A 16,797-nucleotide genomic window follows, 5' to 3' on the forward strand; every position below is an offset into this window, starting at 1 on the left:
ACAAAAACAGCAAATATTAGCAACGTATGTGAATCTGAAATTAAAGGGAATTATCATAAAACGACACTGTGTTGGTAATGTGTATGAGTTAAACACAGCGGCAAACTTTACAAACAATGGCTGTCTTTGTTCTTATAGATATGGTAAACATTTATATCAAATAAAACATACTACCATCATACATATTTCGTAGATTCTAATTTGAGTATAAAGGTAATATTTGAAGCCCTTTGTAAATATAAACCTATGGTTTTAATTAAATTTGTATTTAGGTAGTTTAAACACCATTATCATCAGCCTTAATTTGTAGATAATTTGAGAATAATGATAATAATCGAAGCTAGTTAAAATGATTTACATTATTTGTTTTATTTAGCAAGGTGATTTTTTACATGATTTAAATATATGTTTTGGTACGTGTTGTGTCTAATTTAACATATGTTTAACGTAAACAATGTGTTACACTAAGTATGTTAATGGTCTACATTACTCAGGAAAATTATGTTTTCTATCAGTACCGGTAGTCAGTTGTCTCTGCCCCATCTCATCAGTTTGTCAGGTAAGTAATGTTACAAGTATGTGTAATAAATCAAGAGGATAAATGTACGATGCAATCAATTATGCCAACAAACTCGCCAATCGTATGACATCGTAAAAAAGAATCTGAACATCGGTCATGAGCTTGTTTCGTGAAGCATTTAAACGCTAACGTCGATGTTTAACTTAAGGCAACTTAATTTAAGTTTTAACGCATGCTTGTAAACCATTGTGCATAAACGTATACGTAACACTTGAAATATTGCCAAAAATGGCGAGTTGTCAGTATTGTCGCGTTCTCAATACAAGATGCGCTATTGTGCAAGTTGACAAAAAACAACAGAGAAATGCAATCGCACAATACGTAAATTTGTAACAATCTGAAGGAAAAATATTTATAAATAGACGCTTTACGTTGTGTATGCTTTCAAACACTGTTCTGTTTGTGTCAGTTGACGAACGTTTTATTTAAAGTATTCGTAAGCTTATTCGTAATGCACGTGGTTTGATTAATCAGCTTTGGGGCTTTTCAGTTCGAGATCTTTCTTATTAGTTTTTTTGTAATGCAAATATTAAAGGGGCCTTGTCAGGTGTTGGTAAATTGACAAAATAAAAACAAATGTTTCGCAAATTTTCGTTACCGTGTTCTGAAATATTCATTATATGCATCTTTGACGAGTTAAAAACCTGAAAATTGTTAAGCGTTGCAACGCGAAACGATTGAATAATTTGGAGAGTTCTATTGTTGTCGTTATATTTTGTGATACCACAAGGATTGCTTATATAACGTATAAAATACATCGCTCATTGTATGAGCACGGATGACCGAGTGGCCTAAGAGATAGACTTTTGCTCCAGGGGCCAGTGGTTCGAAACCAGCTCAGGGTAACTTTATTTCTTTCTTTAATTTTATTCTTGGTATTTTATTGGAGCTTTTAAGATCAAATGTTTACATTTATCACTATAAAGCATTTAATAACAATTTTTAATACATACAAATATCAGTGAAAAGGTCCATTTAAGGTAGTTTTGCAATTAAATGTAGATGAAAAGGACGAGGCGGCAAATGATGAATACGATGCGTGTGGTGGTATGATTAATAGAACAGACGCGGATGAGATTGATGCTGCTGCTGCTGATGATGATGACTGCGATGGTGCTGATTCATATCATTTAATTGATGATGATACTTATGAACCACGCATTCGGATATCCGCTGTCATATCCGCTGTCATATCCGCTGTCATTCATTCCGGAATACTATTGTAGAGTTAAAACTTTGTGAAAACTCTCGTAAAGCTTGCGTATCATATTAATATTGAAAGGCGAAAGACGTTATTAAGCCTTGGTCTCTTTTGACAAGGAAAAGGCGGAATTTAAACCAGGGCTGTATTTTTTAGCGAGCAATCTCATTGAATCTTTCACAACCAAAAAAAAAATAACGCATTCAACAACAAGAAACAACAACATCCAACAACAACGTACTACAAAAGCAGCTCGTCAGCAACAAAATCAAACTGTGCTGAAATAGCCGATGCACATAATGTTGCCGATCACTTATCAAATCAGCTATTGCAACCGGTCGCAAACTCTTAAGACATCATGACAAATATTGGTCACCTCTGACTTAGTCTTTATCGTTAAATTCGCGTACGTAAATTTTATCCAAAATGGAAGAAGCGAAACACACATGTTCATTAGTCAATTGATATGTCCAATGCACCATGTTATTACTTCAGTAGTCGTGGGGCATGGGCTTAATAGTGAAATAGGATAAGTTGATACATTTTCACAATCGTGATACAGCGGCTATCTCCGGACTCCTCCGTAAGATAAGTCTCGAGCTGATACATTTTCTTTGTTTGTTCGTCCAGTAATTAGTCGTGACTTGTATGTTGCCTTCCTCTCTTGATGTGACCATTATTCATATAACCCATTTATGCCAAGCGTTAAGAAAAAAAGCCTTGGCAAACAGCGAAGACCCAGATGAGACGTCGCATGATGCGGTGTCTCATCAGGGTCTGCGCTGTTTGCTTAAAGGAATTTCTGTAAGAAATATTCTACATATAGAAATTTAGACATCCCTAATTTTGGAAATAAATTGTTCCAATTTAGAAGGATGGAAGAGTCATCTTGGCTTAAATGGGTTAATGTATAGAAGGATGGAAGAGTCAACTAGGCTTAAATGGGTTAATGTATAGAAGGATGGAAGAGTCAACTAGGCTTAAATGGGTTAATGTATAGAAGGATGGAAGAGTCAACTAGGCCTAAATGGGTTAATGTATAGAAGGATGGAAGAGTCAACTAGGCTTAAATGGGTTATGTATAGAAGGATGGAAGAGTCAACTAGGCTTAAATGGGTTAATGTATCCATTTTTAGTCGATGCTCGAGTTCTCGAACGGAAGTACGGCAACGGTTGATACGCAGCCTGAAGATGTAAAAGGCGAGGAGCAAATTGAACGCGGCGAGTGGGGAAACAAGGCGGAGTTCGTTCTCTCTTGCATAGGGCTCTCGGTCGGACTCGGAAACGTCTGGAGATTTCCGTACCTTGCGTACAAGAATGGCGGAGGTATATCGGACTTTCGTTCGGCAATATTCGACAGTTTCTGCTCGTTTTCAGTTTTTTTGCTATAGAATTGATAGTGGCAATGCAATACTTGGCATATTTTGTAAATGCTTTTACACAGCTGTAGTTTGTGTTTTATGTTGATGCTATTCGTTAAAAATGTTTTTGTTATTGAGTGATTGTCTTCTCTGTAACCGTGTGTTTTCATTGAGCTTGTTATTTCAATTATTGATGTATTGGCATATGAATAAAGTTTCATTTTTCCCCCAACAGCCGCTTTCCTGATCGCCTACCTAATACTACAGGTCCTGATCGGCAAACGATTGTACATGATGGAACTGGTGCTAGGCCAGTACTCTGGGAAAGGGCCCACTGGTATATGGGCCATGAACCCCAGCGCTAAAGATGAGCAATCGTGGTCAAGCGGCTTTCATCCCTAGCGGTTAACGCCAGCAACTGTTTCAAATCGGATTTTACTCTAGCACGTAAGATCAGCGTGAGTGTTCAATGGACTATGAATCATAGCGCGAAAAGTGAGCGCTTGTGTTTATAAGGCTTTCAAACTTAGCGCGAAATGTGAGCGTGTGTGTTCAATAGGCTTTCAACTTAAGCGTTTAAGGTGACCATGTGTGGCAAATGGGCTCTTAAGAGCAGCGCTAAATGTATTTATTATCGTTGTGAGAATGAGTAAACTGGTTATACAGGTTTTTGAAGGTGATATATGTCCAATGGTGCGGAAATCAAGAGTTCCTCGTGCACATATTTGTAGGTTTAGTCATTCGACAGGCAAGCAGGGTAGAGCGAAGACTTGATTTAAATCGTTTTATTTATTTATGCTCTATTTGTGTGTTGATGTTAATATTATGTTTTATGTGTTTCAGTGAGTTTTATGAGAGCAGACGGATGACTGACTTGAGATAGAAAGGGGCATTGGTTCCGGACATTTTACCATGGGATTTACATAGTTTTCTAAAAAGAATACTTAACGTTTACGATATAGTAACAGCTGATTATTTGTAGATTTCTCTAAAATTAGAGGTTTCAGGAGTTGATGAAGGCACCTAGACACCGGTCTTGAGCCATGGGTCCTCATACGTCCCCCTGCCATTAAAAGAAAAATGAAAAATGAGCAGTAAGGTTGCGTATCCCGCTCGCGGTTACACTTGAATCGTTCGTTACCACCGATTATTGTTTGGGGTGTACGTGAAGTCATGTGCACTTCTCTTAATTGATGGTAATGAATAAATCTTGTAATTATCGCAGCTGTTTTATCAAAGCTAATGCTTCACTTTATGTACTTTTCGCAAATAGACGTTGCGGATGGGCATAGGGGGCGTCCTCGGTGCGCTTTGGGCATCGGCGGCGGACGGGCGGTTGTTAGGGCCGTGGCGTCCTTGTTTGGGCTTGTGATTTTGAATTGTGTAGTTAAATTGTGCAATTGTATGATTTTGAGTTTAGGCTTGACGTCTGATGGGTATTAATAATATTCAATTATTCACATGTAACGCATGAGCATGTTTAATGATACGTATAACGACGTGTTCTACAGAATGGATTTAGTATCGTTTCAGTTCTTAAATAAATGAGAAGGATGTCGCAACGTTTACTGACGTCTCGAGACTTTTCAACTGAGCGGTGCCATTGGGGTCGATATCTGTTGCTCATTGAACACATACGATCGTCAGAAGATTTGTTTCTTGCATTTATGTGTAGAAAGCCCTGTCAGATACAAACACCCACTCCGTGCGTGTGTTTCAAGAAATAAAATACCCTGCTTGTCATGACACCTAAACAAATGTGTTTGTTTTTATTCTAAATGGTTAGATGATAAATAATTTATGTTTGTCATAAAATGTAATGGAATATAAAACATAAAGATTGGCATTTTTGTTCAATAGGATTTCAACCCTAACGCTGACGATGAGTATTTGTGTTCAATATGTATTCATCTCTGGCTTTAACAATCAGCATTCTGTTGAATGAAATATAATGATTTTTGGCTTTTGAATGCTGTATGTACACATGTATTGCATATCAATTGATCACTTTAGGAAAATATATAGCGGATGGCACTCGTTTTTGTTTCTTGAGTTTAAATATTCCTTTATTTTTGGTTTCAGGAGTCGGCATATCGATTGCCGTCATCTCTCTTGTTGTGGCAATCTACTACAACGTGATAATGGCCTACACAGTCTACTACATGTTCGCCTCTATGCAGAAAGTCCTTCCATGGACAACTTGCAAAGACGTAAGTGGCACAGAGTGTTAAATGTAGAATATCACCTTATTATACGTTTGCGTTTTTAAAATGCGAACGAATTTTGGCTTATTTTAAATGTATTCTCATTGCAAAAAGTTAATTTAATCCAACACCGCATAAATAATGACCTGCTTGAATTACTTTTGAAGATATACTTAACTAAGCAAGCAGCGAGTTTGATAGCATATTTGAGATGTAAGGTTCGCCAATTTTGGCTCACCTTTTTGCATGAATATATAAAACTACCGTTAATATGAATATATTGATGTCCGTCTGGAAAGCAATTTTAATCGATTGAAGCGTTTTTCTTCTTCTCTTATTGCCCCCTTAAAGTCATGCAAAACGTGCAGAAACGAAAACCGCATGCAAATATAGAAACCAATCCAATGGTATCATGTATTATTAATTTATTATTGAGTTAATTAGTGCCAGATAAATGTTGTCGAGATAAATTATTAGCACCGCACTTTTGTCTTCAAAACCAAGCATGATCAATATTTTTAAGGTGATCGAACCATTGTTTGTGCATGGCTTATATACATACAATGACAATTAAGAATTCGTGCAAGTTTCGAATTGTGTTGAGAAATAAAATATCGCAGTTTGGTCTAGAAGGTCGACGAAATCACTACACTTCGTTTTGTTAATTTGTATCTCTTATTGTGACAATTGTTATCGTTTCAACAGGAATGGCTGGATCTTGGATGTGTAGAGAAGACCCAGAATCAGCTTCAAGCATGCACTGGGAATTCTACCATCGACAGCATCGGGCGGTGCTTGTGTGACGCTAAGAACTACACTTTCAATGTCATGTTTGCTCCAAACTGCACCAATACGAGCAACGTCGCAGTGGCTGAGCTGTATTTCGAGTAAGATCCTTACAAATCAGCACCATTATACAATAAAATGCACTACGCTCTACCAAATCTCATAATATAACACGAATTATCTGGTAATAAACCTCTCGTCTTCACTTCAGAGTCTTGCTTTTATAGTTTTGAATGTATAGGTTTATCGTTTTAAAACAATAATTAGCCGCCAGTATGTCTGAATACTGTTAATGTAATTATTAAGCTTGCAAAACAATAAGATAAAAGCACGTATTCATTAAGAGCCATTTTTGGCCGGATATGATACTGACTACGCACTTTCTTACACAACGTATGACCTCTTCCTTAGAAATTTACTGCTGCTCGTCAGACTTATCTTCCTTTTATTGTTAGGTATGAGTATATGAATAGCACTCGTTAAATATGTGTTAAATCCATACGAGTTTGTTACATGTGTTTTCATGTAGTCACACTCACTAGGATATACTTCCCACAACTGTTGTCAGTCCACGACTACGTTCCATTGCAGGAAGTCCGTGATTCAGAGGGCACCCAACATGTTCCCCTCCGATATGGGAGCCCCAATCTGGCAGCTGGCCCTCTGTCTTCTCCTGTCCTGGATAGTGGTCGTCTTCTGTCTCATTAAGGGGATAAAGTCCTCTGGAAAGGTGGGTCTTGAGATTGATGTGCCATGATCATGTATCTTTGAGCAGGACGGAAGTTCTTACATTGCCATAGCATGTTTGCATTTGCGAATCAGTTCGTCATCGTGGTCTGTTTAACCCATTTATGCCTCATGGACTTTCCCATCTTTCTAAATTGGATCAATTTATTTCCAAAATTAGGGATGTATAGTATATTTATTTCTATATTTAGAATATTTCTTACAGAAATTCCTTTAAGCAAACAGCGCAGACCCAGATGAGACGCCTCATCTGGATCTTCGCTGTTTGTCAAGGCCTTTTTTCTAGACGCTAGGCACAAATGTGTAAATGACTTACTAGTATTCATACCAAAGTAATTATATCAACACTTGTTAGATTACATAATATTGTGTGCTTTATTTATCACAAGAAATTGTTTGACACACACTTTCCAGGCTGTTTAATTCTTATCTTTATGTTTGCTAAATATTTCAGGTTGGCTAATTCCATGTGTATACTTCATATAGCATATAGTCTTTGAAATTGTTGCTACGTTTCCCTGGTGGTTCACTTAACTGAACGGTTTGCTGATGTTATATATTTAAAGGCCTACATATGACTAACTAATCTTTATTGCTATATGCCCAGGTCGTGTATTTCACGGCCACGTTCTCTTATGTGATCCTGCTCATCCTGCTGATAAGGGGCTGTCTGTTAGATGGCCATTGACGGCGTAAAATACTTCATCATCCCCAAGTGGAGTAAACTACTCGATATTGACGTAAGTATAAACACGATTTTTAATTTTAAAGTTTTGGTTCAAACAGGGTTTTATGTGAGGCTTGAAGACTAAGATATATGCTTGAACTACTACGGTTTATGAACATGCACAACACGCTCATTGAATATAAGACTTATTTGCATATCAATCTTAGGTTTAAGAGAGTTTTTAATCATGATACTGTTTACAATTTTTTAAGAGTAAGATTAGAAAAAATTGATCAAGATAATTATTAGATTATGCCAATAGAAAGTTTATTCAGATCGTGATTAAAGAAAGCTTCTCTAAAGATCATTATTGGATTAAGCTTCTTTAGATCACGATTATAGAACACTTATTTAGATCACGATTATAGAACACTTATTTAGATCACGATTATAGAACACTTATTTAGATAAAGATTTTATAGAGCTCATTTCGATCATTATGGTATAAAGCTTTTGAGATCATGATAATAGAAAGCATTGCTAGATCACGATTAGAGAAAGCTTATTGAGATCATGCATCCGCTAAATCACAAAAAGTCTTTGATCAGTTATATATCAATAGTATTTACATCAAAATAAAAACCGCTTCGTTAGATCATACTGCGATTTTTTTATAAAGTTGTTAAAGAAAGCGATTTGCTGCACCAAAGTAGTCAATGTCCACTTGCCTTGTTTAATTTCATTTTCCTAGGTATGGGTAGCTGCAGCCGGTCAGATGTTCTTTTCACTATCCGTATCTTTTGGAGATATCATCATGTTTGGCAGCTACAACAAGTTCAAGAACAATGTCTATGGGTATGGTGAATTCTTTAGTTACTCATTGTGAGCTTTTGTGATCACCTTTTGTTCGTTGTGCGTCGTCCGTATTGCGTCGTCAACATTTATCTTTTTAAAACTATAGAGGCCACATTTATAGACACATTTTCAGGAAACTTAGTCATTATATTTGTTCCAATAATATATTGGCTGAGTTAAACATTTGGTCATTTGAGGTTAAACGGTAGGTCACTAGGTATAATAAAAAACGTTTGTTAATATTCTCGATAAAGTGATTTTGTTTGCAAACATATGCATTAAAAGCGCAATATGACCACCTCATTTTGTTTAAGGCAAGACTTTTTTGTTTAGCCTCGCTTAACAAACGTATGAGTATCTACCACTAACCCTGTTAAAAAAGTTTAAAAAAACTCAATCACATGGAAAATAAACATTTATACAAAGCATGGATACTAGAAAAATGAATATAATTTTACATGCTAAAGAAAAAACCTTAATCTTTTACATGTACATTGAATGAGTAAATGTGTATTTTCAGCGACGCTCTCTTGATCAGCGTCATGGATGTGATCACAAGTGTCATCGCCGGCTTCGTCTTCTTCACCACATTAGGCGGCATGGCAAAGCAGATAGGAGTAGATGTGCAGGACGTAGCCAAGGGAGGATATGGTCTCGCCTTCGTTACCTACCCCGAGGCTCTCTCCAACTTGCCGCCTCCAAAGCTCTGGTCAATATTGTTCTTCTTCATGCTGTTCACACTCGGTCTTGACAGCGAGGTGGGTCCACTTTATATAAGGGTTGTCATTTCAATTTTCGTATATTCTATGGACATGTGTTAATTGTCTCGATTGCATAAACTGCCTCTGGCTGAGGCAACACTCTTTAAGTGCATTTTGTGGATTTAATGCGACCGCAACCGTTAGCAGTATAGCCGTTATTTTCACGGTTTAAGGAGACCGAAGTTAATGCTTTGATTAATTGCAAGAATTCTCTTTTGGAAATGTTATGCAGTTTAGATATGCCTTAAATTAACCATTAAATAACGATTCATTTTTTTAATTAATAGTAAAGCTGTATGATTCCTGTTCCATTTAAGTTCGGTCTGTTGGAGACCGTACTGACGTGTATCCAGGATGAATACCCGCACTTACGCAAGTACAGAAGTCACATGTGTGTGGGCATCGGCATCGCTTGCTACTTCCTCGCATTGCCTTGCATTACACCGGTAAGAGACGACGCAAATACAGTCTTTACAACGTTTTGCTTAACCGGGGGTTTGTCAAAATATAAATATGAATGTAAAGAAATTAATTAGATACCGGGGACTATTTACCACTTAAATGTAGATCGCTACGCAATTGCTATTCTAAGAGTATCCATATATGCAAGACAGATATAATGAATATTTTTCAATGATTTTAGACAATATCAAGCGTGTCCGAAGACACGGAATAATTACGGCATTATCGGTCTAAGCCTTCAATCCCATCGAGTTCTTCAACGGAGGCTTATGCCAATATCATACATCTGGGTCGTGCTTTGTAAAAAAAAGGGTTTAATGCATGTGCATAAAGTGTCGTCCCGGATTAGACTGGGCAGTCCGCTCGGGTCAATCAGGGACGACACTTTCCGCCTGAATGTGATTTTTGCCAAGAAGAGACTTTCTTTAAACAGAAAATATCATAACTGTTGAAAGTGTTGTTCTTGATTAGACTTATCTGGGACTACACTTTACGCACATGAATTAAACCCCCTTTTCACAAAACACGGCTCACTTTCATTTTAATACAGCATTTTACTATGAAATTATGCAATCTCAAGTGCTTGAGTCTTTGACAAAATGCTATCTTCAGTTTGGGCGTTGTACATAACAGGCATGTTTAAAGACCTGTTTAACCCATTTATACCTAGGCCTTTGCAAACAGCGTAGACCAAGATGAAACGCCGCATGATGCGGCGTCTCATCAGGGTGTGCGCTGTTTGTTTAAAGGAATTTCTGTAAGAAATATTCTAAATATAGAAATGAATATACTAGACATCCCTAATTTTGGAAATAAATTGATCCAATTTTAGAAGGATGGGAGAGTCCACTAGGCATAAATGGGTTAAATGTACACCATGTTGTCACTAACTCAGAATCCTTGTAATGTAAACGCGTGTATTGTGTGTGTGTGTGTCCTTGCAATAAGCTGAATAAAGCATGGTATACTTTGTGCGTATTTCAGGCTGGAGACTATGTTGTTACCCTCATGGATTCCTGGGGAGCGGACTTCTCCGTACTGTTTGTTGCTGTTTGTGAGACAATCGCCGTCATGTGGGTTTACCGTACGTACGTGTGGGAACACAAATTGACATGCGTACATCACGTTATTAAATATATATACATTGGTACCTTGACGAAAGTTATGCATGTTGCATGCTGAGTCATGCTCTGTGAAAAAGTGGTCTAATGCATGTGCTTAAAGTTCCGTCCCAGATTAGCCTGTGCAGTCTGCACAAGCTAATCAGGGACGAAACTATCCGCCTTAGTTTGATTTTTGCTAAGAAGAGACTTCATTTATCGAAAAATGTCATAAAAGCGGAAGGTGTCGTCCCTGATAAGCCTGTGCGGAAAGAAAAAAAATACACGCCTTTTGACTTAAAATTAGAAATTGTGCTTTGAATATACATGTAAAAGAAACATACTATAAAAGGGAAAGCGGACTCCACAGGTTAACCTGGGACGGCACTTTACGCACATGCATTAAATCCCCTTTTCACATAGCACGGCCCATGCTCTATTTTTTAATGTTGGTCATTACAGGTGTTCACTGTTTTGTTAAGGACTGCACCTACATGCGGGAACATCCTCCTAGACCAATGATATTTTGGGCAGTTTACTGGGCCTTCTGTTCACCCATCCTCATTGGTGTAAGTATCGGCGTCTTGCTGTGAACTCATTAGGCGATATTATTGATAAATAGGAGCCGCGTTCTGAGAAAACTGAGCATAATGCATGTCCGCACAAATTTCATTGTTTAAGTAGATAAACCGATGAAATGACGTTCATTGTTTTAGTTGTTAGTGGTAAGATACTGAAAATAAGTGCAAAAATTATTACAAATAATATTTCTCACTTTTGATATACGTATTTTTCAGGCACTGTTCATGTACAGAATGATCAAGTTCAAAGCCCCGGAGATCACGAAAGACGTTCCATACCCTGAGTTTAGAAGGGAAATGAATTAGAAGTCTTCGTTATGCTCTTTCATTCTTCTCATTTTGGTAGTGAGCTGCATATTGTGTTCGCGATTCGAGTGGTTTTTGAAAACAAGTGAAATTATAAAACGATGATTCTACTTCTCTTAAAAAACAAGCCTTGAGTAGTAATCTGCCTCGAGTATGTTGCGAAACGGCATGAGTAATGGCTCCACTCACTCAGTAAGTTTTAATAGTTCTACATATCTAATATGTACAGCAAACAACCGTTTTTAAACAAGGTTTTATACTTTTACATGTACATACGGGTCTTTATGACTCTTTGTGACTATCTGACTAATACGGTGGCATAAAGGGGACATAGGCAATATTTTATTTAACAGTCTCTATGACGTGCGCACGTCATAGCTATGACGTGCGCACGTCATACAGTTGCATAAAGGGGGCATAGGCAATATTTTGTTTGACAGTCTCTATGACGTGCGCATGTCAAGGCTATGACGTGCGCACGCGATAGCTATGACGTGCGCACGTCATAGAAATAGTTAAATAATATAACATAGGAAATATTTTATTTAACTATTTCTATGACGTACGCACGTCATAGTTATGACGTGCTCACGTCATAACTATGGCGTGCGCACGTCATAACTATGACGTGCGCACGTCAAAATATTTTCTATGTCCCCTTTATGCCGCCGTAGACTTATGTGATATTTTCAAAATGTATTTTTTAACCTTCGTGGGAAATTGGAGGTTGTATAAAAGCTATACGATGTTGTAGGAAGTGTGATCTTAAAATCCCGATTAATATGTTGCAGACGAAATATTTGGATATTTATGTTGCAGACGAAATATTTGCATATTTATGTTGCAGACGAAATATTTGCATATTTAGTTACCGTGTGGTTTACATTTTAATCAGATTGACCGAGAACGCACGGTTGTTGTGTTGTTGTTTTTCGTTTAACCTTTAACGTATTTTCATATAACTGAATACAAATGGCTACGTTTTAATTGTTTGTTAAGATGTGGACAATGAACACAATTTAAAAAAGTATACTTGACACTTTTATTCTTAGCTGGCAACGTTAACAACATTAATGATTGGTTTTTGCTACTGTAATTGTCCTCTTGCATTACTTTTGACGATATCATCAATATTCGGAAAAACCTGAAGAAACAAAATGAACATAACCGAATTATCCTCTTAACAAGTTTTTTCCTATCCCGTTTGCCATAAACAAATTGTTCGTGCTTTAAGTTAACTATACACATATCAAAGTAATGGTGTTTATAATTGTTTAACTGCATATCGGCAGATGCCCATGTGTTTTTATATATTAGTTTATACAAACATATCGTTTTATAAAGCATATCTGTCTCCAGTTTGTTGTATGTTTTTATTACGAAATAATTTTAAGTTGTGTTTTATTGTCAGTCGTCATTTTACACATATGTGCGCCATCGTATATTGTATTAAGGCAAACATTTATGAAAATCAAATCAACATATGCTTATTGTACTTTTAATCAAATAACGGTATTACATTTTTGATTGTGTATAATGCACACATACTGTGCGAGTTTTAACTACTGTTATTTTACCATAATTGCATATTGATGTATATATTAAATGAAACATAACACACAGAGTCGTGAGTTGTTTTTGTGTTGAATTTGGCAAAACCATGCATTTGTCTCCACCTACATCTCAAAGGGTAGGTTAGTCGGCATAACTTTACTATTAAAAAACTTCATAGGAAAACACACAATTTATTTACCATTGTATCTGGGGTTATTCTCGCCGAACCGATTCGAGACATATTGTCACTTCGCTGTTAACCCATTTATGCATAGTGGACTCTTCCATCCTTCTCAATTGGATCAATTTATTTCCAAAATTAGGGATGTCTAGTATATTTATTTCTATATATAGAATTGTTCTTACATAAATTCCTTTAATCAAACAGCGCAGACCCTGATGAGACGCCGCATCATGCAACGTCTCCTCTGGGTCTACGCTATATGCCAAGTCCTTTTTTCTAGACGCTAGGCATAAATGTGTTAATGCAATTCTTATCCACTTAATCAGTCCACAAACACAGCACTGTACGTATTCTTAAGAATTGCATTTAAATAGATGTACCAACACACTGGCATTTACTTGAGATCATTTTTAAACAAATGCTCTGAGTAGCGTAGACGTGACGTAATTTTCTTAAAATCGCTACTTCAGTGTCTGGATTTGAAAAAAAGAACAAATCAATAAACAAACATGTTTTTATCGAATTGTAGCAATTCTTATCACTAAGATAAAAATCGCTAAAAATGATGAGGAACATACGAGGACAAATTTTTGGACAATACGAAACAATGCAAGTTAATCTATTTACGAAACTTGTCGTTACACTTGGTATTGTGATGCTTAAGTCACTTTTATGCTTTTGTTAACAATAAGTTTAACAGTTTGTGAAGTTGTTGTTGACTTGGTTTACAGTCGACATACCCATTGATTTTTATAAGGGCAACATACAATTAATTTATTCGAATTTCACGGTGTCTTTTTTTGTTTTGACCCGTTTGAACCCTGCACATTTTATAACAACTGTAAAGATTTTATATTAAAAAAAACACACTTGAATTTAAAATACTTATTTGTAAACAATTAACATAAGAAACCATCAACATAATCGGTTTCAGAAATTAATATGTGAATACACAAAATATTACTACATTTATTCACATCATGGGGTGTGCATATGTTTTTGCGCTAATTCAGATAAATAAAGCAGTTTTTGGTCAGGTCCTGGCTTTAATAAAATAAGGTAGCGAAGAAATATAGCAACAGCTGGCCGATCTTAATGGGTTGTGTAAAAATGCTCAATTCTAAGATACCAGTATTACTGACAGCCTTATTTCAACGGTTTCAACGTCACACTTATAATTTCCAGCCTTAGTAACCATCTTCCATTATTTTCTATCATCCATGAAACGAAACAATATGAGTCGTGTTCTGAGAAAACTGGGCATAATGCACGTGCGTAAAGTTTCGTCCCAGATTAGCCTGTGCAGTCCGCACAGGCTAATCAGGGACGACACTTTCCGCTTTTATGGAATTTTTAGTTTCAATGAAGTCCCTCCTTACCGAAAATCAAGTTAAGGCGGAGAGTGTCGTCCCTGATTAGCCTGTGCGGACTGCACAGGCTAATCTGGGATGACACTTTACGCACATGCATTAAGCCCAGTTTTATCATAACCAGGATCATATGAACATTAAACGTAATAGCACTCCATGCGAGCGGCAAGGTCCATGAACTGCCGCACGAGCTAAAGGGCTACCACTGGGACATCATCGTACTTTCCGAGAGCAGGTCGCTAAACCTCGGAGAAACATGAACAGAAAAAGGGCACAAGAAATGGTTCAGCGGTGAGGATTCTATCCATCGCCACGGGGTTGTTTTCATCGTAAGAAAGGAGATCGTCAACAGCGTCATCAGTTCAACCCTTATATCCAGCAGCCTGCTTTCCGTCCGTATCTCATCGAAACATAAATATATCACCATCGACCATGTCTTTGCACCTAAATTCTTATACATAGACGAAGAGATTGAATACATGTAGTTCTTAAAAGAATTAGAGCGTATCAAAGACAATGTCCCGAGTAAAGACATCATCATAGTTCAAGATAAATGGAACGCCTAGGTTGGACCAGACGCATAACACGACTTGTCAGAAACAACTGGTAGATTCATCTTATAAATTTATTTAATAAATAAATAAATAAATAAATAAATAAATAAATAAATAAATAAATAAATAATAAATAAATAATAAATAAATGTGATCGGAAATGCATTCGCGTTATAATTGTCGTTTATTCTCGTTTATCTACACGAGAACCTCTAAATAGCTCTCTCTACAGCGAACTTACACTTACATGAGTTATTTCCCATTAATTTGTATTTGCATGATGTGCTTCATATAGCAGTTACAAAGTTTCGTGCACTCACTGATTTGGAAAATCTTCACGCAATTGAAACTTAACGGTTGAATGATATCACGTAAGTAACACTCTTTGGTCCGCGATTACTGCGTGATGGGCTGGCAAATAGAGTGAGTCAACGGTTTAAATATGATACTTAAACATTCAAACCAGAAGAAGTTTTCCCAAAACCCCCAATTAAAAATTTCCAAACTGACAACAGGATCATATTTCTCAATGCGTAGTTGAACGACTGCATACTTCTTAAAGGAACATATTCACATATTCGCACAATTATAATGAGAAATAATATCATCGATTAAAAATAAATGCGTGTATTGGCGGTATAATTATACGATCAAAATAACGCTCACTTTTTAAAACATGTTTCATAATTAGTTTAAAAGTGTTTATTTTAGAATGCATAGAAAGCCTAAGGCTTATTTGAAACGCTCTTGAGTCCGTTTCTTGTTATTTGAACCAGTTCTTGGTGTCTATGGGGGAGATCTACAGAACGATCCGACAAAGGGGATCGAACCCGTGATCTCCCGATCGCTAGGTGGGCACCCTATCAACTACGCAAATGCGACTAAAATAAAATATAATCACTAATTAATAATTGAAATCATAATAATTATAAAGCCTTCGTACAAGTTAGATTGATATTAAGCACAAACATGTATAACGGACTAAGTATTTACCGACATGTCTGTTCAAAAGCCAGGAGGAGTGTCAGAGACTTAGCTTTTGCTTGCAGATATTTCAGGTGAAGGCACATTTTATTTAATAGACCATGCTCTGAGAAAAGGGTGTTTAATGCATATGCGTAAAGTATCGTCCCAGATTAGCCTGTGTAGATCGCACAGACTTGTCACATAAACTGGATTTTTGATAAGAAGAGACTTTCTTGAACCCATTTATGTCTAGCGTCTAGAAAAAAGGGTAAACAGCGTAGAGCCAGATGAGACGCCGCATGATGCGAGTGGAAATCGGAAAGATGGTTGAGTGGACGTCGTGAATTAGTCGTGTGGGGGTCGTGTGTGAACCCACCTTAAAGAATAGGGAAAAACTTACACTCCGCTTTCCACCGACAAGTATACAGTATCTTAGTCGTCGCATGATCCACAGTCGTCGTTGGAGGCGATTGAATGGTGTGAATCGTAATTAATTGAAACAATTCGAAACAAAATAGTGTGTGTTTTTTAAATAGTGTACATGTATATTCTTTTTCA

General features: G+C 36.8%; 1 pseudogene; it reads left to right on the forward strand.

Moving 5' to 3' along the window:
* The window catches only part of LOC127832458 (sodium- and chloride-dependent glycine transporter 2-like), a 33,849-nt pseudogene extending 21,749 nt beyond the window's left edge, over positions 1-12,100 (forward strand).
* Positions 12,101-16,797: the final 4,697 nt, after the last annotated feature.

This window comes from Dreissena polymorpha, chromosome 5 (assembly GCF_020536995.1).
Source record: "Dreissena polymorpha isolate Duluth1 chromosome 5, UMN_Dpol_1.0, whole genome shotgun sequence".
NCBI lineage: Eukaryota > Metazoa > Mollusca > Bivalvia > Myida > Dreissenidae > Dreissena > Dreissena polymorpha.